Here is a 27,122-nt window from a genome sequence, read left to right on the forward strand (position 1 = left end):
CTGGGGGCAATGTTGCTTTTTGCCAAATCTTCCCTCCACTATTTATTTATCAAAAGCAATGAAACGTATATTCTGGGTCAACTTTAACCCCAGCACATGGAGCTACTGGGTTATTTTGCAGCTGTCTTTTTAAACAAGGCCAGCTCATTATCTTTAACTAAACTTTATCTTTGGAGATCTACTTTATCCAGGCTCTGATTTCCCTCTGTTTATCTTTCTCCTTACATGTTCCTCGCTGCCAGTGTCAACAGCTACTCCTCTTTTGACCTACCAGTTTGGCTTTTGCAGGCTTGTGGAGTGGTAAGATCAACTGCAAAGCACTGAGTACACAGAGCGAGCCACAAAGACCAAAGTTCTCTGACTGGGGGAAATAAAGGAAAAATATTGTCTGTAACTGGAGTAGGATTGTTCAGCAACAACACTTGGGCATCTGAATGAAGCTTCTCAACTTCTGTGTCTGAAGGGATGGCAGAAACATCTTGCTCACTGGTAGATCTGGGAACACAGGGGAAGAGACCCAGCAACACAACATAACCCAAAAATGCTTCTTTCTTTTTCTTCTGCAGATGGTGACACTACAGAAGCCCCTTATTAAATACAGAGAAGAGGGCAAGACCACAGCTTGTAGCTTCTGGTCTTTAGAAATCCCATGGAGAAACTCTGCCTCTAATATTGTATTAAAAAAGCCCTAGGGATGGAAAAACATGACTCTTCCCCTTTGCCATCTCTTCAATAATCCTGAGGGGTTATTTTGACAGCTAATTTGGGACATTTTGACAGCAAATACCAGTCACTGGGGTCCTTTTGGGATCTGAAAGAGGAGCATCTTTGTTAGGTGTGACTCCATTTTAGTGTCCTAGACTACACGATGAGCTCTGCTTAGAACAACTCTTCACTGTTCCTAGATTGCAAGGATGTACCTCCATCACTTGTGGATCAAATAGCCAGAATTATTTTGAAGTAAGAGATGCCACTGTCTGAGCATGTAAAACTAAAAGAGGAGTTATTAATATAAATAATATTCAAGGTTGAATAGAGACAGACATGGTTTTCATGGATCAGGAAAATGTACATTTCACTTTCACTCGCCATTTCTCCAGCCCAGTAGAAAGACACAGCATGGCAAAGGCCACATTTCTCCTACTTCCACCCAGACCTCTTCACCTAAAGTCATCCTGCAGTTATCTTCATGCAGCACTTGACCTCCTTGTCAGCTCTGAAGTATGTTATTGCTCATGGATCAAGGGAAACAAGGAAGATAACAGACCTGTGTCAGGGGGAGGTCATCCCGGCCATTCCAATGGATGCCTGCCCCAGGAAGCATGCTGCACACACAGGGGCACCCAGAAACCTGTGCCTGCTACTTCTGCACATAATCAGTAAGATGAAGCATTTCTGCACATGACACAACTCTAGCTGTGTGCCTCGTCTGTCACAGAGGACAAGTCCTTTTATGAAAGGAACCCCTCAGCACAGAGCTGTGGCCACAGGAGTCCAGCAACTCCCAGTTTCAGCCCCACAACCTCTGGAATGCTGTGCACAGGTAGAAAAATAAACCATCACCTCTAACTGCAAACAGAGGGGAGGGCACAGTTCAACAGTGGCTTCCCAGCACGGGAGCAGGGCTGTCCCCAACACCAGAATGGCACAACAGCCTGGCACACAGCTGGCACGGCCTGGAGACCTCACCAGGATGGATATGGGTCACTCTGGAGCAGAGAGCAGCCTGTGGGCTCACTGAAGCACCCAACTGAGCCAGGATGGGGAGGCACAGGCACCAGAGCAGCCAGGATTTCTGCAGCGCTGGCAGTGAGCCTCCTGTCCCTTCCCAAAGCTTCACGTTTGTCACTGCTTCTCCAGAAACCAGTGGTCCTCAATGTACAGCTCACAGGCCTGGTCTGGCACTGTAACTTAACCCTCATCTCCAGATTAACTCGCTCCTACCCAAGTTTGCCCCCAAATAAGGCTTCACACTCTAGAAGATGACAAAATGCTGTTTGCCATGCATTCCCATGGTGCTAAGCTCCTGTGTCCTTCCAAACACAGCTGAGATCCTGCCCCACTTATTTACTGGACCGTGAACTTCTCCTCTCCACCCTTGCAGCTGAGGGCAGAGTCACTATGAAAAGAACATTATCTCATCTCCATTTTGGTTTAGCTCCCTGAATCATCTTCCTGCCATCTCAGACCAGCTGGCAGGACACCACCAGGACCTCCCTTCCCAAGAGCCACCACCCCACCCCGATGTGCTGATGCACTCCTGCTCCATCACTCCCCGCTCCAACACTCTCCCAACCTTCAGTGAGCTGTTCCACGAGGAGCAGCTAAATGAGGAAGGGTTTCTGCACTACCCAAACGTTCCAGGTCCTATAAATGTTGGGTAGAGCAGAAGGAGGAGGAGGAGGAAGGAAACAGCATGCTTGGGAACAGAGGGAGTTATTCAGGTTGCCCACTCCGCCTCCAGGAGCTGACAGCCTTTGCTAAGAACCCAAGGAAAAAGTGACTGAGCCTCGGGGACGGCTCTGCCCACCAGCTGCACTGTGACAGCCCTCTGCAGTGTACCAGCTTTGGATACACACATTTCCCCTTTTTCCTAAACAGCATCAACTCAAAATTGATTTATCCCACCTCACTTTTTAGTGCCATATGTGATTTAACACCCAAAGCTCAGCAAATTGGGTTTTTCCCCACCTAGGTAATTTATTAGAACTACCAAGAAAAATTTCATTTTAACTTGTTATCTGTACAACAAACCCCACGACATTTCAAACCACCTAAATTTAGAGCAAATGAATCCCCTTGAATTAAGTAAAATACTCTGGCTTCAGCGTGAGCAAGCTGAGTTAGATCATTAAATCTCACACCAAGACACCTTAAAAAAAAAAAAAAAGAAAAAAAAAAGAAAAAAAGGAGGTATTGAAGCCTGTGGCATTCCAAGAGAAAGCAATCAGACATTCCTGCCGCTCGGCTCCTCAGTGATCTCCAGAGCCTTTGATCACTGACTGTCTTCATGCTGTCCTCCTGGGGTCTGGCAAAATGAGTGTAACAGCTGGCACATAGACTTCATTAGCTTTCGGGGCTGGGAGGAGCGGGCTCCGGCCCGCAGCCCCCGGCAGCCCCCGGCAGCCTGCCCGCGGCTGCGGAGGGGAACCTGCGCGGGTTATTCCGGCACTGCGGGGCCGGGACAGCCCGGGGGGCGCAAAGGTGACAGGGCTGGGACAGCCCGGGGGGCTGCACAGGTGACAGGGCTGGGACAGCCCGGTGGTGCCACAAAGGTGACAGGGCCGGGAGAGCCCGGTGCTGCTGCAGAGGTGACAGCGGCGCAGTCCAGGGATGGAACAGCCCGGCGTGGCTGGGACAGCCCAGCGGTACCGCACAAGCGACAGGGCTGGGACGGCCCGGTGCTGCTGCAGAGGTGACAGCGGAGTGCCCTGAGGCTGGGACAACGCAGGTGACAGCGGAGCTCTCCGGAGGTGGGACAGCCCGGCGGGGCCGGGACAGCCCAGTGGTGCCGTACAGGTGACAGTGGAGCGCTCTGGGGATGGGACAGCCCGGCGGTACCGTGCAGGTGACGGGGATGGGACAGCCCAGTGGTGCCGTACAGGTGACAGCAGAGCTCTCCGGACGTGGGACAGCCCGGCGGTACCGTACAGGTGACAGCGGATGCTCCGCACCCACCGCGCCGCTCCCGAAGCCACCGCTGCCCGCGGGATGCGACAGACGCGCCCCTAATGCCAACCCGCGCGGCTCCGAGCGCCAAAAGGCAACGAAGCCTCATTTTTATGAATGCCTAATGACCACTCAGTCATTAACATCAACCTTTAAAAAGCAAATGCAGCACCTACAGTGTTCATTACCCTCCCCCTCCCCCCCTTTCAGGGTCTCAATCGAGTCAGTCAAGCGTGCAAACCGATCCTGTCGCCAGCAAAAGCATTTCCTTTCACTGTGGTCAGCCAAAAGCAGGGGAAAAAAATGGAAGTGACTTGGAGTTATGGCACCAAAAAGGCCAGACAAGCAAGGAAATAATCAACTCCACATGAGCCACTTCGAGCCCATCACAATGAAAAGGGCCTACGACTAACCCCAGGAAAGGTCAGCGGGACTATGGGGGTCAGAAGCTGAAAAAGGCAATAGCGAGCAGCTGCCAGCTGCAATAAGAATCAATGTGTTCCTAATTACACTCCGAAGAGAAGGCTCGAGCGCCGGGAAACGCCGGGCTGTAATCACAGCTTGGGCAGAAAACATTCAAGTGCTCCCGTTTTACCCCTCTCCACCTCGAGCTGCAGTTTGTGCGCTACTAAATCACAGGAAGCCGAGTGCCTGAGATAAGGAGCCAGGCAGCTACAGAAGGGTCGGGGATTTTGTAAAAAAATACCGTAATTAAGCATTTGTGTTGGAATTATGGCATCACCAAAGAGAGGATTTTGTGAGTGTAAGCAATAAAATTACATTCTTCAAAGGGATTTTCCATGCGCTTTTAGGAAACACGCAGAACTCTGCCGAACAGTCCCATACGCCTGGGATTTTCTTAATGCCCAAAAAAACACATGTGAAAGGGAAAACCCCAGAAAAATCAGTTTGCTGACAGTAACCCTATAAACCAAGTATGAGAGACACAAACAGGTCTAACACAATGAAACGGACGCCAAGGGATCCACAGAAACACTGAGGGGAGAGGCACTAAAAAATTACAAGAAAAAGCATCCTTTGATGTTCTGTTCATATTTATTTATTGCATTTTAAACAAATAAAAGTGCACCCTCAGATCCTTATCAGAAGGATAAGGATCTCCTGAATAAAGGAGAGAAATTATAGTTGCTCAAACTTTGCAATCCTCAGCCTGGATTTCAGTAATGCCTCCACATTTCTGCCCATCCCCATGCCTGGCACCCACACCTACCAGGGCTAAGCCAGATCCAAGTGCTTCCTATGCCAATTCCCACTAAGGATTCAATTGGTATTTTTACCTCTTTTTAGGTAACATTTATTTTTATAAGCAGCGTTGCATGAGCTTTTTTCTTGCTTCACACCATTTAACCCCCCCATGAATCAGTGATGAATCCAAAGAACAATTCTGAGGCTAAAGTCCCTTATCAATTGTGCAGGAATTTCTAATGACACATCACTGTTCACAAAGGGACCTTAAAGACCTGAAAGTTGATATTTTTGTCAAAATACAGAGCAAGTGTTTGCTCGGGTGGCAGATGGCAGGAAAAACAAACAGTGCTGAGCAAACGAGACAGTGACTGAGCCCCAGTGAGGACAGGGGATCTCACATGCTGATGGTCTTTCTCAATAATCAGGCAGATGTGTTTCCTACCAAGCTATCAAATATTGTCATTAATTGACTCAAATATTGTCATTAATTTACTCAAAATGCTTTAGGTAAGGTCCAGTGGCACAGGACAAAAGTGACACAAGAAGAGGTTAAGCAAAACTGAGGAAAAAATAGCAGTAATAGCCCAAACCATGGTCAAAAGGCTGTGCCTCAAAGATGCAGAAGGAGACATTTTTTATTGGATTTTTCTATTTTGATTCCAGGCCTGGAAAGTCTCATGGTTGGTATCAGCTGTTGGACTTGGATCAAAGTTTAGCCTTCCATTAATCTTTTGAGTTATACGTGAGGCTGATAGAGATTTTTTTTTTTTTTAGAAGACAGTTAAGATTACTCAGATCCTTAATTTGCACTCCAATATTTCAAAAACACCTTGACTTTAGAACCTTGGTCCTGGCGTACATATGGTCTCGATAGAAGAACGCATGCTTTGGCATGGGCTGGAGGAATGGATGTGGGAGCTGAGGGAAGGAAATTTAACAGTTTGTGTGCTGTGCCTCAGCACACACAGCTGAAAACACTCCCGAGTCACATCTGTGCTCCCAGGGGGAGAGCTGGGGCTCCCATCCTGCCATTCCTACACTGGTCACAGCCAGACAGGCATCAGGAGAAAAAGAAATAAATCATCCCAGAAGCCACACTTTCCTCTCCACAAACAGGCATAACAATTAGTTTAATTTTATTATTAACTTCAGCAAAGGAGCTGAGACAGTCCCCCTGCTGCCACACTAATGAAGTGGGAATGGCTCCTGCCTCCTCTGGCCTCGGGGAAGGCAGAGAACAGAGCATTAGCCTGATACATAGTTCTGCTGGGCTGCAATTATGCTTAAATGCCTAAATCAGGGCTTTCAGCCCCCAAGGGAGCTAAGGGTATCATTAGTTTAACAGTTCTATCACAGTAGGCCAAATACATACAAAATTCTCACCCTTTGCTCTTCGAGCTCCCCCCCAATCTCCCCTATCTTTATCTCTCCTGCTTCGGCACTACTTTGCCTCATATTTCCGTTTTCTTCTTTACATTTAGCTCAACACCTGTGCCATTCCACTGAAGGGACACCTGTGCCAGCCCTGCTGCCTTCGGTCATGTCCCTGCAAGGGTCCTTGGGCCAAGACCCCCTCCCCTCCTTCCTCAGGGCTGGCCTCAGCCTCGGAGAGAGGCGCCTGCTTTCCTTCTCCAGCTCTGGTTTTTAGCAACAATGAGATTTCGCAACCCGTTTTCCAGCCAATTTAAAGATGGGCCGCTGCCGAGGAGGGCAGCAACACCTTCCTTCAGGACCTGGCTTGCACTCCCCTATCTGCAGCAGGGATCCTGCGGCCAGCAAGTGAGTCAGATCTGCTGGCAGATCCAGCTGAAAACTCAGCCAGAGGAAAAATGAGGTTCAGTTTTCACCTGGATGAGGGAGCAGCTTCAGCTCCCCATGCAGTCCTGGAGCACCAGCCCAAAGGAGGGGCTGGGAATGGACATCCAAGAACAGGAACTTAGCACTTGAACAGCGTGAGGCCTCAGCTCAACTCATGAAGCAACACCCTGGTATGTTGAATAAACCCTGGGCTGCAAGAATGTGTGCAAAAATGAAGAAAAATATACAAAACCAAACTCCAAGTGAGCCATGCCCCTTTTCTCAAGGGAGCTAGGGAACTCACCATCCAAATTATCCGAGCTACAGGTGCACACACCACAGCAAGCTGGAGTAACTGCCTCAGGGGGTGGATTTTTCCCCTCCAAAAAGCTTGCATTGTGCATGTCAAGGACCCCATCACCCATGATTATCATTTGTCTATGGTTTCTAAAACCAGAATCCAACATGAATAAAAAATAAAAAGGACTAGAAGAACCACAGTCCTGCACTGGTCATCAGAAAAAGCTGTCATACTCTCAGACAAAGGTGCTTGTGTCCACACAGGCTGCCCAAAGGTCCCCTTCCAGTGACACTCTCTCACCTGGGTGGTTTAGCCCTGAGAGAACATTGACAGAAAGAATTAGAACCATGGCTGAGCTCTGTTAGAGGACAGCGAGCTCATTCCCCAGGCAATTCCAGATGAACACTGACACCTCGTCCTTTGGTAGCCTCCAGCAAGCAAGAGCTCTAAAAAACGCAGACAAATGGGTTCTTTTAGCTGTGCTAGCCCCAGTCCAAGTCGCTCTGTTGTAACTTGCAGGGATCCATGCTATCCGTGAGCCCTTAAAGGGAAGCACAGCCATTAAATCCACACCTGCAGCCAGAATTTATAGCAACCTCATCTACTGCTGTCTTACATCATAGGCAATTAGGAGCCTGTGAACTCATGGCTGCAGGATATGGGAGGTGCACTGGAAGCGGAGAGCCAAGCCTGTGTTACAGCACAGTCGTTAGGCACCTCAGAATTCACCGTGCTGGAGCAACAGACCCATCCGGGCTCTGCTTTCTGAACAAAAGTGCTGCCCTGCTCTCCAAGTCACTGCTTCCCCCCTTGCTCCAGCTGTCCACACGCTGTCACAGGCAGTGCCAACACTCCCTGCTGCTGGACCCAGGCTCCAGGCAGAACAATGCTTATTAAAAAGCAAACCAGCTAACCAGGGACAGCTGAGGGAGAGAGCAGGAAAGACCCCGGCCTTTCCTCCCCCGACTAAAACAAGCCTTCACACAATCCATCCTCCAGCCTTACAGTAATTCAGTTTTACTGCTCTCCTCCCCTCCCTTCCCCCATGCTCAAAAGACCAAACCTGGTTTCAAAATTGAAGTCCGAGCTCTCTGGCAAACGCACACTCCTGCACTTCTTCACCTCGAGGGAAGGAATCCTGACACAACTGACAATATTGCTTAGCAAAAGGAGCCCCTTTGCCTCAGGCCCAGATAAAAGCAGCAGCTCAGCAGAAAAAGAAATGAAAAATTGTGTTGGTCAGGCCAGGTTTGCTACAACAACCCAACCTGGCTCCCAGGCAAGGAGAGGGGTGGTGGAACATGGGGGAAAGAGAGGGAGGCTTTGGGCTGGCTTTGCTCGGCGCTGTTGCACAACCCAGCACCGGTGTAGCTTCCCGCCTCCTTCCTCACGCCAGCAGAGCAAGGGAGAGCCTTGATCCAGCAGCCATCATGAGGCTCTGGCCTGCAGGTTTGGCTCCTGCAGCCCTCCTGCTCCACTCACTGCAGCCCAGCCCAGCCCAGCCAGCAGCAGCGACCCCTGCCCAGGGCGGGGGCACTCGGGGCAGCACCCTCACAGTGGCGGGTTGTGAGTCAGAGCCCAAACCTCCTCCTGCAAATCGGGGCCGTGGCAGCTGCTCCCAGCAGAACCAGTTCAAACACGAGGGACTGATAGGAAAGGAGTTGAGTTTCATCACAGGGACCAGGGAGAAATTTCTGCCAGGTTCACCTGACTGTGCCCTGTTCTCACTCGCTCAGACACATCCCGCTCCGCCGAACAGGATTTCTGTTTGGACGTCCAACAGCAGGCTGGCAATTCCTGGAGACACCTTCCCAAAGGAAGATGGATGCCCCAGCCACAGCTTCACCACGTAGGAAGAAATTTCCAGACCCTTCATAGCAAATCAACTCCCCCACGAGACTCGAATGCCGAGCTCAGCAACATGGGGGCCCTGCAAAGATAACTGGCTGCCGGGATTGATTCCATCCCACGTTAGCATCCATCAGATAGCAAGAAAAACAAGATTAAGCAGCACCACGGCATTAGTCTTCATTTAAACTTGGCAAAGAAAGCAAATGTTTCTTTTTTGTTGGCTTCTCTCTGTGTGTTTTTTAAAGCAGTCCCAGGCTCAGCCAGGGAAAGGTGCCTGGACTGTTTAATGTTGGGGGATTAGAAGGGACAACACTTGTACACTCGCCAGAGCCCAGATAAGCAGAGAGTGCTTGGGTTAAGCAGGCGAGCATCTGCCTCCTGCAATATATACATTGTCCCAGTGAAAATAAACAGCTTCACACCTTTGGCTCAGAGAAGAACTTGAGCTTCTTCTGCATCCTCAAACCTGCAGCCTCTCCACTCGAGGCTGAAGGGTCACAAGGGTGAAGGTTACTCACAGTTCCCTTATTCCAAGTTTAAGGCTGGAAACTTTCTGTCTCCTTTTTCACTAGGTAGAGTATTTGCTGCTGCATATCAGACCTGGTGTGCTTCCTTGTGTTCACTGTGCCCAGAGCTGTTTCACACAAACTCTGAACACGTACACTTTCTACACGTGCTGGTTACGTACAAGCCACGGCAAACGCACTAATTAGGAAAAATGCTAACTTGGAAACTGGACCCTTTTTTAAGTGCTCAGCCACAAAGTCCTTAATCTAGAAAACCACACCTCAGTTGAATGCTGCCACCCCAGTCACTGGAAATCACAGGGCTGAAGACTCCAGCCATGCCACTGCAGTACCCACCACCTACAGTCTGCTCCAAACTCCCCTCTGGTCCATCTCGATGCACAATTTGGAAGTGCAACCTGCACCCCAAAACCATGCCTCAGTCTGAATAGCTGAATTTAAAATTATATCATTAAGGTTGAAATTTCAACATACTTAGAGAGTTTTGATAATAACATTTTTGATTACATCCGTTGCCAGCTTCCTTCTACACCCTGACAGAGATTTAAAGTATACATTCCTATTTCATTCTGCAACAGAGATTAGTGGCAGGAACAGAAAACATCTTCTGTTCCAAAAAACCCTCGGGGTTTTCCTCCTTCTCTTGCATTTTATTAGAGGAGTCTCAAATCTCCATCAAGCTGCAATACATTGTCACTGCAAAGCATTTAAGGCAACAAGTATCCGAGTGCTGCACTAAAACACACCTTCAGAAAAAGCTCCTGAGAAACAAAGAGATTTCCAAAGCCATCCCGAAGGAGAAAGTGCTCCCCAGCAGCAACAGCCCTCAGCAAGCTTTATGAAAATTTGAGCCTACGCTTGAGCGTATGGCACGCAGAGCCCTAATTCAAGAACTTTTGTGAACTCTCATTGTGGGGAAGGGGGGGGAACAAAGGAAAACCACATGCTATTGTTTATTTTGACTCCGCAATACATTTAATCTACATGGAGTTGGAACATTACACAGCAAAACTCCTCAGCTCCCAGAAATTATGTACAGCCAACAGCAGCAGAGCCCGTTCTCCAGAGGGAGAATGCCATTTTAAATATGTTATCTTCACCCACAGAGCACAGAAACTCTCCAAAACCTAGCTGAAAGCTGCCACCAATGCTTCCAATCCCACAGCCAAGAGCATGGGATCAAGGCAAGGCTGCTGGCACTCATGACACGAGGAAAGCTTGTGGGGAAAAGCAAGGAAAGCTTGTGGGGAAAAGTTCCCAAAGCTGGAGACTTTCACCAACTTGACCTTGAGCTATCAAAGCTCTTCTCAGTAAGACTGTGACTGCCTGGGGGGGGTCCCTGAGCAGGAGGAGCCCCAGGCATCTCACACCTTCTCTGAGCCTATCAACAGGAGCAGACCATGCTCCTGAGGCATTCCAAGATGTTAAAGCAACAAGACCCAGCATATGAGCTGCCAGAGAATTATTCCAGTGTATCCACAGGGATGATAACAGATCTCACTACATGAATTCCTCTGCTGTAGCTGCACAACTCCCTTCCAGCCTTGTCTCCTATACTGGGGGTGTGCTAACAAGGACTGTCCATGTGTCACTGAAACATTCAGTGTCCAGCTCCAGGACATCTCCAGAAGCCGTGGCTCTGCTCATGAGTTACAGCTCTGCCCTGGAACCACCTTCCTAAATATCTTATTTCTGTTCAAAGCCACCCACTGCCATCCCCTTGTGCCCAGTGAGTTCACTCCCCCAGTGCCAATATTCCAGCTCCTTTACACAGCTTCTCCTGGATGCAGAGCCTGCTGCCTCACGTTGGGGACAATCAATGCCAGCAGGGACCAGAGCTGTGCAAGGCATCTCACACCTTCTAGGAGCCTATCAACAGGAGAAGACCATGCTCCTGATGCATTCCAAGATGTAAAAGCAACAAGACCTGGTATATGAGCTGCCAAAGTCACTGCCAGGGAGGGACCAGAGCTGTGCAAGCTCACCCTGGGGCACAGTCACTGCCACAGAAAGACCAGAGCTGTGCAAGCTCACCCCAATCAGGTGCCAGCAGCAACACTCCCACCCACAGGCAGGACGTGCAGACAGGTGATGTCATGGCCACAGCAGACAGGTGACATCACAGCCCAGCAGCCCACGGGCTCCTTCTCTCCATCCTGCTTTATCTTCCCTGCACCTGGGAGCACAGGCCTTTGGCACAGCCCCATCCTGGCAGGGCTGGGGGCTGGGGCAGACACAGGTTGCTGTGAGGTTTCAACAGGCTGAATGAAACGGTGAAGAAAGATGCTTTTCAGAGGGGGAGGGGAGGCACACACGTACTGAACAAATCATCTGTTTGGAGCGCTGGCTCCTACTTGTTCTCAGTTATATTATTCACTCAAGGGTGGATTAATCCATCACTGCAAAGGAATCTCCTGATCTCAGAGATAAAGGCAACAAGTCATGCACTGACTGTCTGTGGATCCTCCTGGAAATGGCCAGCCTTGCTCATGGCCTTATTTGGGCCGATCTATCAGCTCTCCACTAACAACAAGCAAGGAAAAAAAAAAGAAAAAAGAAATTAAAAACTGAAAACATACCACCTGTCTGCAGTAACTTCAAGTGGATTGGTCTGGAAGCAAGCTGGGCATTTCTACTCCAAACAATCACTGTTTGTTTCAGAAGGGGCCACATGAACTGTCCCCTTTCCATTGTTTTTGTTCCCCAGGAGAAGAACAGTCACCTGGGTCCTTACCATCCAAACCGGCAAGGAAAAAGAGATTAATTTATTGCAAGATTCTTTAGAGTGAGGCCTTTTACCCAGAAAGAAACCATAAATGGTTTCTTCAACTCACTCCAGACTACGAAACAAAACCCCCTGGTGCCATCCCATCCCCCTGCAGGAACATCTCCAGCTAGAAGGTGTCTACAGAAAATAATACAGCAACTCCAGGAGGCTGGACACCACCAGCATGTCTGTACTTTGGTGCTTCAGCAGATGCCCCAGAGCCATTACAGAGACATTCAGGGTCTGGCTGGTCTTCGTCTAAGATTAAGGGGGGGGCCAAGAAGCTCCCCAGAGCTCCCCTCTGCTCACAGCTCAAGCCTTTTAGTCCTTGTCTTGGTATTTTATAGGTTTACTGCAAAGAAAACCACGGGCTGCAAGGCAGAGACTCCACAGACTGCAAGGAAGGAAGCATTAAACTGCTCTTTGAATTAAACAAATAAGACTCAACCACTTGGTTCATTATCAGATCCAATGGTTGGAGTCTGTGGGGAAAGCTAAACAGCAGAACCCAGGGTATAAATCACAGACGTGATCAGAGAGACAGGTGAGGCCGAGGGTGTGGTTTCACCTCTCAGCTCAGCCATGCCAAAGGGATGCTCTCAGTCTCCTTCTCCTTCCCTGCCCCAGCTCCCTCCTGCTGCCAAGCTGATGGCAACATCCCAGCCAAGCTGGGCTTGCTCACTCTGAGCTTCAGGGAATTATTTTATCCTTTTTCCATGCCGTTTCTGTGAGCTGGACTGGTTCAAATGGGCATTTTCAGAGGCAGGAGATGGAGGGAGCTGGCCAGATCCCCTCCCTCTCTGAAGGCACCCACCCTTGGCTGAGCAGCAGAGCGAGCACACAGGATCAGGAGACAGCAAAGCCAATTTGGAAGCCAGTGCTGCCAAAAGGGGCCATCCCCCCTCCAGCCCCTCAGGGCCTTCCCAGTCATCCAAGTGGAAGATTTAGCAACTCAAACTGCGGGGCAAGATCCAGGAAAGTTTGGGGCTTGGATACTTTTGGTTTTTTTTGTTGAAGGGTTAGCTGGAGTCACTCCCCTGGGGCTGCTCCAGCGCTGGATTCCCGCAGCAGGGAAGAGGCAGGAATGTACCTGCCACCTCCTGCAGCAGCCAGCCCTCAGAGGGAGCTGTAACGTGAAACTGCGCCCAAGCAGCTGGGGAGGGGGAAAAAAGGGGGGAAAAAGAAAAAAAATTGAGTCCCACCTGGCTAGAAGAGCTCCAAGACATCTCATAGGTATGGAAAATGGGAAAACAACCCACCTTACGTGATTGTTTTCCCTCCTGTTGAAAGACAGCAGATATTTCTCACATAGAAAGAATGAGTTTGGGCTTAATGGAAATGGCAGGTGGTGTGGGTGTACAAGGCTCAATCCCTCACTGGGCTGAGTGGTGGCTGTCACTGAGAATCATCATCCCCAGCAGAGAGGGAGAAGCGAGCCAGGGAACACAAGTGGAAAACTCTGACACACTGGAAGCTGTACTGAGCCATCTACCAAGGAAATCACTGGAAGAACACTCAACTGAAAAAAGTGAACATGTACACACACAGGAAACTATCTAGTCTAGAAATTCTTGGGCCAGCATAGTCGGAGACCAAGCACTAGCCAAAGGGGTTTTTGCTGACTTTGTCAAAGACAAACACCATCCCAGAGCAAATAACGCAGGACAAGGGGACACACAACAGCAGGGTTTGCTCAGGGAGGCCTCCAGGAGAGCAGAAAGTGAGTAGGAAAAGGAAAACACCTGGAGAACCAACCAAGTACCAGCCCAAACAACAAAATAGGTCCAAATTAACAAAATGTGTCAAAATAGCAAAGACAGTGCACAGAGAACACAGTTTGGTACCCAAGTACCAGCTTGAGAGTCAGGATTGCAAGGCAAGCTGCAAATTCTTATTTAAGGAGGAAATTTCCAGGAAATTGAGCAGTTCCACTTGAAACAAGGTTTTTAGCTCAGTCTCACCCCAGCTGCAGATAGCAAGTGAAACAAACTCCCCAGCCCACTGAAACACCAAAAACCAGAGCACTGACAGCAGACCACTGCAGGGAGGAGGCAGGGGCAGGAGCCAGCTCAAGGGAGCCACTCACTACTCAGCAGCTCATAAGCAAGGCAGGAGACAAAAACCTGACTCTGTGTACAAAGGGCAAGTTTACAGTATCAATTAATTTACACTAATGAGATGTTGCCTAACAAAAGACATTCAATTTCCAAGTCACCAATTAAAGCGATTCCGTAAAAACCATTACCTGAGATAATCAATCCCAGCAGGTTTGTGGGTCAAAACCTGCTCAATCCAAGGGTTTCTGGTACTAAACCCAAAGTTTGAATTCTCACCAACAGGTTCACCACATTCCCGTGTCATTTTGGATAGGACTGTGTGCCAAGACCACAGCATTGCAATGAAACCCTCCAGAGTCACATCTGTGGATATGGGAATGAGGAAGATGCAGAGCAGGAGGTTCCACCACAGGCTCCAAGACTGGCAGAAACAGAGGAGGTAAAGGAGCTCTTGGAGCAGGTGTGAAGAGTGGGTTTGGTGGGTGATATGGGAAATCCAGGTGAAGCTCAATGCCCTTTTACACACAGAATCAGAAACAGCTCACAGAGAACATTCTCAATACAGCTCATTCCATGTGCACATACAAACACCCAGAGAGCAGGCCCTGAGCCACAGCTCCTCACACCCAGCCCTGCAAACAACCTGAAATCACAGCAGCTGCTCCTGTACACACCCAGTCACACCAACACCGTACAGGAGAAAGTGCTGTGACTGTACCATGGTACCAGAAAACAGCATTATTCACAAAACTAACTAATCATCATGTTTCCCCATTAGTTTTTTGGCACTAATTTTGTTGGTCTGCAGCTCATGGCAGCGCCTCATGTTGAGCACCCAGCAATTAATGCCCTGCTCATGGTACACCTGAGGCCTGTCAGGCAGAGCAGTTCTGCTGTGGGACAGGCAGAGGGGGATTTATGAGATGCTGGAGCCTGACGTGGCTGTGCACTCACAATCCACTGCTTTGCTTCCCCATTTCCACATCTGCAGAAGCAGTCTTTAAACAAGCCAGGGTATTTTTAAGCTCTGACAGTTAAAATCCTCAAGTGACATCACCTGAAGTCAGAGCACAGCTGCCTTATTCCTCTGGCACACCAGCAAGCCAAAGTAAGCAGGAGCCTCGTTTATGGGCTTACAGCACACCTTGAGATAATGAAAGCACTGGTGGGACTTGCCCTGCAGTCAGGCCTCTCCTTGCAAGGCTTTTTTCCATCCCCTCCTCAGTTTTGGGGTAAAACCTAAGAATTTTAGCACCAGAGCAGCCCAGTGATCCAGCAGAGGGGGCACGCAGGGGGACCAGCCCAAACCCCACTGCTACTATGTCGGGGTTTGGGGGCAAAGAACACAGAGTTTGGGGGCAAAAAGGATGAAAACTAGAGAAAAAGGATGAGAAATCACTAAGATTGCACGAAGGATGGCAAAAACCAGCCCCTCAAGGTACTTCCCGTGGTGTACCCGAGCTTGCCCGCCCACACTTCACCTTGCACACACGGGCACGGCTGTTTACGAGCTCTTGGAGCGGCTTAAGGGTGTAAATCACATTAATCCAGGCGACAAAGCCACATCCCGCTCATCCTCGGGTGAGTTACTAATCCCTCCACACCGCAGCAGTTCCCATCTCACTTCCTACCCCTTGAGGAGGAAGAAAAAAAACACCTTTTAACATGATAGGTAACTCAGTGGATCTCACCTTCTATCCGAGCCCAGCTTTCAACAGCTTTGAGCAACAGTCATGGGTCTCCCCACAAGCCTGAGGATTTTCTGGGATGGAGACCAAGCCAGTCAGAGGTTTCCCTCTTCTTATGGAAAGGGGAATACAGGTCAAAAATATTTATTTCTTTTTAATCACTCCATTACCAAGTCCTCCCCACAAGATAGGCTTGCAGCTGCTCCGAAAAAGCAGGGCTTGGTTTCAATGTGTTTGACTCATGCTCTCGACACCTACTTTAATTTGGTGGAACAAAAGCATGCTGGCTGTAATTAAGGCAAATAATATCAAGTTCAACAGAAAAGCGTTAAGAAATTGTGCCGGGAAAGGTTCGCTGCGAATTTTTGGAATATAGAAGGAGCTGCTCGTCGCCCGCAGCAACCGCTACCACAAAAGCACTTTTTCTCCTTAAAGCAGCTCCGGGCAGGCTGTACATCCCATAAATCGCGACTGTCAAAACACCCGGGTCGGGGGAGATGAGGAGAAAAGCGAACGGGCTCCCCACAGCTCGGCTGGGAGCGCCAGCACCCCAGGACTACCTGCTTTGTTCAAGGAAAACGCCGGGCCACGCAGGATAAAACCCCAGAGGAGCAAAGCGTCCACGCTGCCCGTCACCCCGGTGACCGGGGCTGTGTTTGGGTTGGTAAATTGTATTTCTGGTGCATGTGTGAAAGATACAGCTCGCTGAGTAAACAGCCCTTCAGAGCTGACAGCTTTACAGCCACAGGCTCGGCGCGACCGCTCCTTCCCAGAGGCAGCAAGGCAGTGGGGGAAAGCAGTAAAATAATAATTAAAAAGAAAAAGCTACATAAAGCCATCACATTTACCCTTTCACCAACCCTTTACACAGTTACGAGGCGGGAGCAAAATAAACATTGCCTGTTTTCTGCCCGACAGTGTGTCACGGCTGAAACACACATCCCTCTTGGTTTAAAAAACATCAGCATTGGAAGCATGGGACAGACGGCTGGAAAGTTCTTCCATGAGAAGTCAGGAACTATATAATTTATATTTGTTTTTGGCAAAGAGACAGATAAAGCAAGGGAAAGTAATTTAAAATTCAAGAATCGCGTGGCTTTAAGCAGGTAGGCAGCTTAATGCAATAAAAATAATAATAACAGAGATAAGATGTCAGGATGCTTTACAGCCAGAGACCTCAGGCATCACACACCACCTCCCGCCTTAGGGACTGACTTTCCACCGCTCTAATTGCAGAGAAAAGTGACCTTACAGGTTAAAAACATTGAGATTAACCATTTTAAGGCGGTTAAGAGGCTGGACGCGACCCCAAACCCATCCCCTACGGCACCTCCTTCAAGCGGAGCAGCGTTTAAATGACAAATAGAGAGGAGTGGAGGCGCGTTCCCTGCGAAATGAGACCATAAATCAGAGCCGGGCAGCGCGGAGGGCTCGTCCCGCTCCCGGGAGCGCCGTGCACCGGCTCAGCCCCGCGCACCGAGGGCGCACAGCGGAGCGGGACGGCGCGGGCGAGCCCTGCGGGGTGACAGCAGCCGCCACCTGCGGCCGCCCCGGGCCCGCGAGCCCCTCACGGAGGAGCCGCGCTCGCCCCTCCCGGCGCGCGCCCGCCCGCGCCCCCCTCAGCGCGCGCCGGCGGCGGGAAGCGCGCGCGTTACCTCTCCGCCGCGCCCCCTCCCTGGTCCCGGTCCTGGTGCCGGTGCCGCTCGGCGGCGGCTCGCCAGGACATTCCAGGCTGGGGCGGGCGTCCCGGCGGGCGGGAGCCTCCATCCAGCGCCGCCCGGCCGCTCGGCGCCGCTTATCTCCCCCCGCGCTCCGCTCCCCGCCCCGCTCCCACCGGCGCCCCGTGTCGGGGGAGGCGCCGCCGCCCCGCCCCGCCCCGCGGAGCGAACCAACGCCGGCCGGGGGGGGGAGCACGGGTGCCCCGCGGGCGGACCCACCGCCCGAGGAGGGGAGGGAGCGGGCGGCGGTGAGCGCGGCCCGAACGCGCGGCGAGCGGGGCGGTGCGGGCCCTTTAAGGGGCACGGAGGGGTGGAGGGCATGCACGTGCGCGCGGGGCGCCGCGGGCTCCGTGCGCCGCCGGGCAGAGCGCAACCCGAACCACCGGGACCCGCGGCACCGCTGCCCCGAACCGCGCATAGTGGACATCCATGTAAGCCGGGTACCACGCCCGGAACCGCTAGGAGCGGGCATCCGTGTGAGTCGGGACCCACGGGACCGCGCCCCCGAACCGCCGGGACCGGGCGTCCGTGTGAACCGGGCACTGCGCCCCGAACCGCCGAGAGCGGGTATCTGTGTGTGCCGGGAGCCGCGGCACACAGCGCCCCCGAACCGCCGGGACCGGGCATCCGTGTGAGCCGGGAGCCGCGCCCCGAACCTCCAGGACCCGCGCCACGGCGCTTCCGAACCTCCGGGACTGGGCGTCCGTGTGAGCCGGGACCCGCGGCACCGAGCCCCGAGCAGCAGGTGCACTGGGCACCCACGGCACGGGGAAGGCGGGACCGGGCACCGCGCACTCGGCCGGAGTGCCCTCGTGTGCGTGACCGGGCACCGTGACCGCGCACCGCTGCCTGCGCTCCCACGGACCGGCCGCTTGTGCCGCCCTGGGCGGCCGCGCACCCGCGCTCCCACACGGCCCTGCCACCTGTGTGTCACCTGTGTGCGACAGTCACACACACCAGGCACCCTGTGCGCCCTCCGAGCGCCGCTCACCTGCGCGGCCTCCCGGGGTCATCCCGTGCCCGCCCGCTCGCCCCCACGCCGGAGAGCCCACGGCTCCCACTCCGCGAGCAGCTTGTGCTCAGTGTCGCCGGAGTGAGGGAGTGGCTCTGGCTTTTTCCAGAGGGCTGGGAAATGCCCCCACACATGCTCCATGCATCATCCTTCTCCAGATGACGCTACCAAGAACCCCGTACTTGGGCTAAAAATAGCAAAAAGGGGCTTTATCAAGGGCTCATACTGTGCCCAAACCGTTGACCCCTTCCAAAAGGACCCAAATATGCCCAACATGCCTTGTTTTGTGGGAATTTGCTGGGTTTTGGTCACATCGACAAGTGGTAGCTGGAAAGGGATTTATCCCAAGGTGAGTTTCACCAGGAAAGGCTTCAGCACCACATGAACTGCAAAGAAACTCAGTTGCTATGTTTAAAAATAAAAAATAAGCTTAACCCCCCCCCAAAAAAAAACTAGAGCTGAAATAAAATCTCATGGTTTTCAGAGAAACCTGTGAGACCAAAACGCTGCACTACCCTGTGTTTACCAGCCCTAATTTTATCCCTCAGGAGGTTTCCTGTAGGACGTCATTATTTCCATAAGTGTGAAAGGGGAAAAAAAAAGTAAGAAAATGAAGAGTAGAAAAATCCTCGGCAGATTAAAAATCCCATAATCTGAAGAAAGGACTCCAAAATAAAACAAAATCGGGGTTGGCACGGCCGAGGAGTTAAATGACTTGATTTATGGCAGCCACTGGAAAAGATGAGGGCTTCAGGATTGTTCTCAGCACAGAAGAGAGCCAAGTCTGGTTTTTTGGGATAAAAACACTCAAAATGAGGATTATAATGAAGGTGTTTTGCAGACCAGGGGCGGTGCCAAATTGCAATTTCTCCCTGTACAATTTTTGGGGCGATGTTTTCCCCTCCTTGAGCGCATTTGCATGAGAATACCCTCTTGGGCAGGAGAATTGCTGCTTAATTAGCGAACAGCAATCACTTTAATTAGCATGTCTCCATGCTCCCTGCTATTTTGCATAGATTCAAATGAGATGCTCATTAGGGAGCAGGCGCCCGGACAAGCTACGCCCTTTAGCTGCTCACTAACCCAATTAACTTCAGCCAAACCGTGCCGGGCCCTGTGCCAGGAGGGACCGGGCTGCTCCCAGAAGGAAGGTGCAGAACCTCTCCTTCAACCTGCTCTCTTCCTCCAAACTTGTGAGGTTTCCTTCCTTGGAAGGTTTTTCTCCTTCAAGGTCTTCCTTCTTGCATGATTTCCTTCCTTGTCAAAGGTTTTCCTTGTAAAATTTTCCTCCCTACAAGGATTTTCCTACATTGAAAGTTTTTCCTTCCTTGAAATTATTTCCTCCTTCAAGTATTTCTTTCCTTGCAAGATCTCCTTCTTTGCCTAAGGGTTTCCTCATTGCAAGGATTTAGTTCCTTGCAAGATTTTCCTTCTTTGTGATATTTTCCCCCACACAAAGTTTATCCTCCATGTAAAGTTTTCCTCCTTGCAAGGTTTTCTTCCTTGGAGGTTTCCTTCCTTTCAAGGCTTTACCTCTTTGCAAGGTTTTCTTCCTTTCAAGGTTTTACTTCCTTGAAAGTTTTCCTGTTTGCAGGATTTTCTTCCTTGGAGGTTTCCTTCCTTTTGAGGCTTTACTTCCTTGCAAGCTTTCCTCCTTGCACGGTTTTCTTCCTTGGAGGTTTCCTTCCTTTCAAGGCTTTACCTCCTTGCAAGTTTTTCTCCTTCATAGAAGTTTCCTTCCTCACAAGCTTTCCCTCCATGCAAGGTTTCCCCTCTTCATAAGGTTTACTTGCCTGCAAGTTTTTCCTCCTATTCCTCGCTTGCTCAGTGCTGGGATTTGGGAGCAGAAATGGGGGGGACACCCCCAAAACTACCTTCCCTCATTGGGAATCCTCCAGCCCTCTCCGTGCCCCTTCCCCCCGCCCAGGTGGGGCCATCGTTCCTGGCAGGAGCACGAGGGAATTTGCGGGTCCCCTTTGTTTTTCCGCCCAGCCAGCGTGGTCCCAGCGAGGTTGGGTTTTATTTTATTTCATTTCTCCTGCCCCGTAATCCCATCGTCTTGTCACGGTTCCCCGGGAAGCGGGGCTGCTCCGAACAAAGCCCCCGGAGCATCCCGGGCTCCCGGAGGGGGTTTTGCAGCTGCGCCTCGGAGCGTGACCGATCGGGAATGAGCCTTCGCAGCGCGTCTAATGCCGCTTGGACAGGGAGCCTTTCATCCGCTCGTGGGAGTGAGGCCCCGGCTCCGAGCGCCCGCTGCCCGCGCTCGGCGCTCCCGGCCCCGCGGAGCCGATCGGCAGCGCCGCCGCCCGGGGGGAGCCACGCCGGGCCCCCGTGCTCGCCCGCACTGCTGAGGGTTTAGGGGGAGCCCCCTGTGCTCGCCTGCACTGCTGAGGGATCAGGGGGAGCCACGCCGGGCCCCCGTGCTCGCCCGCACTGCTGAGGGTTTAGGGGGAGCCCCCTGTGTTCGCCTGCACTGCTGAGGGTTTAGGGGGAGCCATGCTGGGCCCTCGGGCTCGCCTGCACTGCTGAGGGCTTTGGGGAGCCACACCGAGCCCCCCGTGCTCGCCTGCACTGCTGAGGGCTTTTGGGGAGCCATGCTGGGCCCCCGGGCTCGCCTCCACTGCTAAAGGCTCAGGGGGAGCCACGCCGGACCCCCGTGCTCGCCTGCACTGCTGAGGGATCAGGAGGAGCCACGCCGGACCCCCGTGCTCGCCTGCACTGCTGAGGGATCAGGAGGAGCCACGCCGGACCCCCGTGCTCGCCTGCATTGCTGAGGGCTTTGGGGAGCCCCCTATGCTCGCCTGCATTGCTGAGGGCTTTGGGGAGCCCCCCGTGCTCGCCTGCACTGCTGAGGGCTTTTGGGGAGCCATGCTGGGCCCCCGGGCTCGCCTGCACTGCTGAGGGCTTGGGGGAGCCACACTGAGCCCCCCGTGCTCGCCTGCATTGCTGAGGGCTTTGGGGAGCCCCCCGTGCTCGCCTGCATTGCTGAGGGCTTTGGGGAGCCCCCCGTGCTCGCCTGCACTGCTGAGGGCTTTTGGGGAGCCATGCTGGGCCCCCGGGCTCGCCTGCACTGCTGAGGGCTTGGGGGAGCCACACCGAGCCCCCCGTGCTCGCCTGCATTGCTGAGGCCTCTGGGGGAGCCATGCCGAGCCTCTGTGCTCGCCTGCATTGCTGCAGGATTGTGGGGAGCCACACCAAGCCCCCGTGCTTGCCTCGCTGCTGAGGGCTTGAGGGGAGCTGCACCGAGCCCCCCGTGCTCGCCTGCATTGCTGAGGGCTTTGGGGAGCCACACCGGACCCCCGTGCTCGCCTGCATTGCTGAGGGATCGTGGGGAGCCATGCCGGGCCCCTGTGCTCGCCTGCATTGCTGAGGGCTTGAGGGGAGCCACACCGAGCCCCCCGTGCTCGCCTGCATTGCTGAGGGATCATGGGGAGCCATGCCGGGCCCCCGTGCTTGCCCGCACTGCTGAGGGCTCGGTGCAGAGCTCGGGGCCAGGGCAGAGGGGCTGAGGCTGGGAGATGCTCCCCAAGGCCATGCTGGGCTCTGCTGGGTTCCTTCTTGTGGTCCCCTGGATTCTGTCCCTGGCTGTGCCGGATCCCTGTTCCCACCTCCACACCCTCAGCAGCTTCCTTGTCCTGGTTTTCATCATCCCATCCCTGGCAGGCACCTCCTTCCTGTTCCCATCTCCTGACCCCAGCAAGTACCTTGTTCAAGTCCCATCATCCCAGCCTTGTTCCCTGGGATCACTCATCCCAGTCTCCATCATCTCTCTCTGTCCCCATTATTACATCCCAGTCCCCATCACCTTGTCCTTGTCCCATCACCCTGGGCCAGAGCCCAGCAGGTCTCTTGTCCCTTGTCCCAGTCCCATGGCCCTGTGTCCCTGTGTCTCTCCACAGGGCCAGCCCAACACTCCAATGCCCTTTGGCATCCAGTGATCTCCATTGAGGGAAGGTTTGGGTCCTTTTTGAGAAGGGGACAGCTGGTGCCAGCCTGGTGCCCCCCAGCCTTGGCAGTGCAGGTGGCACCAGCTGCTGAATGTGCAGTGTGGCAGGCAATGTGTGTGAGTGGAGAATCCCGGGATTTCCACTCCAAGGGAATGGATAAAGAACAGGGGACAAAGGCTGGAGGGGTGTTGGGATGGAGCACATGTGGAAACAATCACCTGGGAAAAGAAGATGAGGAGAGACAAGATGAAAATGATGAGGATAGAAGAAACAAGATGAGACAACAGGAGAGGGAAAGAGGAGAAGGACTAAAGGAAGAGAAGAGAAGAGAAGAGAAGAGAAGAGAAGAGAAGAGAAGAGAAGAGAAGAGAAGAGAAGAGAAGAGAAGAGAAGAGAAGAGAAGAGAAGAGAAGAGAAGAGAAGAGAAGAGAAGAGAAGAGAAGAGAAGAGAAGAGAAGAGAAGAGAAGGAGAGATGTCGCCTCTAAAGAAGCTGTATGTCCCTGTGAGATTTGCCAACCCATCTCTTCATGCATTGGTCAGGGGGGTTTTGTTGGTTTATTTTCCCCCCAGTGAAAAGTGGCTTTTTGACCCAAACACACGTTTTCATAGCAAAGGTTTTTTTTGGCTGAAAGGCTTTTTTATTCCTTATTAAAAAGAAAATTGGGGAGGTTGGTGGGAAGGGTCACTTCTGTAAAACCTCTATTTTTCTTTTAAAAAGCCTCAACTAATCTATTTTGGCTTTTTCTTTTTTTTTCCATCAGAAATACCTCTGCGGGAGGCTTTGGGAGTGAATCATTCCCAAAATCCCCTGTCCCACGCCGTGCCTGGTCCTGCCCAGCTTTATCATCTCCCCTGCAGCAAACACCCACTGGCAACAAAAGAAAACTAGAATTATTAGGAATTACTTTTAATTTTTTTTGAGCAGACTAGAGGATAATTTTGCCTCATTTTCTTGTATTTTGGTCGTTTAACTCCATGGAGTGAGTTTGGTGCCAAAAATTGCCTGAGTGTTTAGGAAGGAGCTGAGAACCTCTCCATGCAGTGACTGTTGGGTTTCCCAGGGGGTATCTCTGAGAAGAACCCAGATGCTGGGGTGGGGCAGAGCCCCTGCACCCCTCCTGAGGGTTCTGAGGGTGATAAAAGGTTCTGTGGCCCGTGACCTCTCCAGCACCTGCCTGCCCCAGGCCAGGCTGGAATGAGCCCTGCTGGAGGCTTCTCCAGCCTGCTCTCCTGGGCAGACTTTGGGCCCACAATTCAGGCAGTTTGTCCTCAACCTTCCCTCTGGATGGAGCTCAGTGCTGCAGAGAGGTTGTCTCCATCCTTATCTTCCTGGTGGATCTCAGATCAGCATTGTGGGTCTCCTGTCTCCATCCCTGTCTCCTGAAGGATCCTAGGTGGGTGCTGCTGGTACCTTCACCCATCCCTGTCTCCTGAAGGATCCTAGGTGGGTGCTGCTGGTACCTTCACTCCATCCCTGTTTTCTGAAGGATCCGAGGTGGGTGCTGCTGGTACCTTCACTCCATCCTTGTTTTCTGAAGGATCTGAGGGGGTGCTGCTGGCGCCTTCACTCCATCCCTGTCTTCTGAAGGATCCTAGGTGGGTGCTGCTGGTACCTTCACTCCATCCCTGTGTCCTGAAGGGTCCCAGGGAATGCTGCAGGTACCTTCAGTACCTTCACTCCATCCCTGTTTCATGAAGGATCTCAGGTCACTGCTGCTGGTTCCTTCATTCCATCCCTGTCTCCTGAAGGATCCCATGTGGGTGCTCCAGGTGCCTTCACTCCATCCCTGTCTCCTGAAGAATCCCAGGTCACTGCTGCAGCCACCTTCACTCCATCCCTGTCTTCTGAAGGATCTCAGGGGGTCCTGCAGGTACCTTCACTCCTGAAGGATCCTAGGTGGCTGCTGCTGGTACCTTCACTCCATCCCTATCTCCTGAAGGATCTCAGGGGGTGCTGCAGGTACCTTCAGTACCTTCACTCCATCCCTGTTTCATGAAGGATCTCAGGTCACTGCTGCTGGTTCCTTCATTCCATCCCTGTCTCCTGAAGGATCCCAGGTGGGTGCTGCAGGTACCTTCACCTATCCCTATCTCCTGAAGGATCTCAGGGGGTGCTGCTGGTGCCTTCACTCCATCCCTGTCTCCTGAAGGATCCCAGGTGGGTGCTGCTGGTACCTTCACTCCATCCCTGTCTCCTGAAGGATCTCAGGGGGTGCTGCAGGTGCCTTCACTCCATCCCTGTCTCCTGAAGGGTCCCAGGGAATGTTGCAGGTACCTTCAGTACCTTCACTCCATCCCTGTTTCATGAAGGATCTCAGGTCACTGCTGCTGGTTCCTTCATTCCATCCCTGTCTCCTGAAGGATCCCATGTGGGTGCTCCAGGTGCCTTCACTCCATCCCTGTCTCCTGAAGGATCCCAGGTCACTGCTGCAGCCACCTTCACTCCATCCCTGTCTTCTGAAGGATCTCAGGGGGTGCTGCAGGTACCTTCACCCATCCCTATCTCCTGAAGAGTCTCAGATGGCTGCTGCTGATGCCTTCACTCCATCCCTGTCTCCTGAAGGATCCCAGGTCACTGCTGCTGGTACCTTCACTCCATCCCTGTCTCCTGAAGGATCTCAGGGGGTGCTGCTGCCTTCACTCCATCCCTGTGTCCTGAAGGGTCTCGGGGGTTGCTGCAGGTGCCTTCACTCCATCCCTGTCTCCTGAAGGATCCCAGGGAATGCTGCAGCCACCTTCACTCCATCCCTGTCTTCTGAAGGATCTCAGGGGGTCCTGCAGGTACCTTCACTCCTGAAGGATCCTAGGTGGGTGCTGCTGGTACCTTCACCCATCCCTATCTCCTGAAGGGTCTCAGATGGCTGCTGCTGATGCCTTCACTCATCCCTGTCTCCTGAAGGGTCTCAGGGGGTGCTGCAGGTGCCTTCACTCCATCCCTGTCTCCTGAAGGCTCTCAGATGGGTGCTGCTGATGCCTTTACTCCATCCCTGTCTCCTGAAGGATCTCAGGTCACTGCTGCAGCCAATCTCCACCTCCTCTGAGCTCCCCAAAACCCAACCCACCACCTCACCTTGCTGATGGTGCCCATTCCCAGCCCCAGCTGGACCCAGCCCTTGGTGGATGCCTCTGGAGGGGCCAAGGCCGTGATGGAGGGAGAACCAGGGCCGGGTGGAGGGGATGGAGCTCCCTCCAAATTGACACCATATGGCTGCTCCTTATCCCCGGGCCCAGTAAATGGGTCTTTCATGCTGGGCCGGTTGCCATAGGAGCAAACACGCAGGAAATATCCCAGATAACTGGAATAGTGGTGAAAACATATGTTTTGGATAAAACCCGGCAGAAATCGCCCCTTTTAACCCCTCACAGGCAGTTTTAACCCCTTTGCCACACCTCAGTGCATGCATGCAGTGGGGAAACTGAGGCACGGCGGCTCTGGGCCCCTCCCCAGCTGGCAGGGGGAAACCTGGCCGGGTTTTTGCCATGAAGCAGAATTGCTGTCAGGTTCCCAGTGTCAGCTTGCCTCCTTCTCCTTCTCCTCCACCTCCTCCTCCTCCCCAGAGCCCCTTATCAAGACGGATGGCTGCATGCAAGGCCGTGTGCAAGCATTTTGCTTTGATTTGCCAAGGAATTTGCTTTGCTTTTGCTTTTTTTATTTTCCCTTTTTTTTTTTCCCTCCCCTCTCTTCTTTTTGTCTCTTTTTTCCAGCCTGGGCCAAACCTTTCCTTATCACATCTGGCGAGCAGCAGCCCCAGAGCTGCCCTGGCTGCTGGCCAAGCGTGGAGCCGACAGCCAGGCGGGCACAGCACGGACACACCAACAGCCCTGCTCCCAGCAAGGGGAAACTGAGGCATGGAAGGCCTGAAAACTGCTGCAGGTGTTCCTTAAACTGACTCCGTGCATCCCTCCATGCTGCAAATATCACAGTGTGCCACAAATATCCCTGTGCACAGCCAGTGTGCCTGTGTGCTGCTGGCATCCCACACACCCTGAACGTTTCTGTGTGCTGCAGCATCCCTGCACACTGCTGCAAACAGCCCTGGATGCTGCAAACATCCCCGTGCATGGCCAGCATCCCTGTGCTGCTGCATCCCATAAACATCTCTGTGCCTTGTCAGCATCCCTGTGTGCTGCTCGACCCCTGCATCCCATAAATATCCCTGTGCACTGCCAGCATCCCTGGGTGCATCCCTGCATCCCATAAACATCCCTGTGTGCTGCTGCATCCCTTAAACATCTCTGGGCATTGCCAGCATCCCTGTGAGCTGCTGCATCCCTGCATCCCATAAACATCCCTGTGTATTGCCAGCATCCTTGTGTGCTGCATCCCTGCATCCCATCCCATAAATATCTCTGGGCATTGCCAGCATCCCTATGTGCTGCTGCATCCCATAAACATCCCTGTGCATTACCAGCATCTCTGTGTCCTGCATCCCATAAACATCCCCCATACACGGCCAGCATCCCTGTGTGCTGCTCTGTCCCTGCATCTCATAATCATCCCTGTGCATTTCCAGTATCCCTGTGTGCTGCTGCATCCCATAAACATCCCTGGGCATGGTCAGCATCTCTGCATCTTAT

At 52.5% G+C, this 27,122-nt stretch overlaps 1 protein-coding gene across 3 annotated transcripts in view; it reads right to left on the reverse strand.

Moving 5' to 3' along the window:
* The window catches only part of CDON (cell adhesion associated, oncogene regulated), a 61,222-nt gene extending 42,517 nt beyond the window's left edge, over positions 1-18,705 (reverse strand). Inside the window, exons 1-2 of one of the 3 annotated variants that reach the window (XM_074559666.1) lie at positions 17,522-17,736; positions 15,660-15,811 (exon numbers count right to left, since the gene is read on the reverse strand). The gene's annotated coding sequence lies outside the window, so the exon portion shown is untranslated. Of the gene's footprint in view, positions 1-15,659; positions 15,812-17,521; positions 17,737-18,575 lie in introns of those variants that run through there. The other 2 variants (XM_074559665.1, XM_074559664.1) reach the window with 2 other exon arrangements.
* Positions 18,706-27,122: the final 8,417 nt, after the last annotated feature.

The sequence above is a fragment of the Zonotrichia albicollis genome, chromosome 27 (genome assembly GCF_047830755.1).
Source record: "Zonotrichia albicollis isolate bZonAlb1 chromosome 27, bZonAlb1.hap1, whole genome shotgun sequence".
Classification (NCBI taxonomy): Eukaryota; Metazoa; Chordata; class Aves; order Passeriformes; family Passerellidae; genus Zonotrichia; species Zonotrichia albicollis.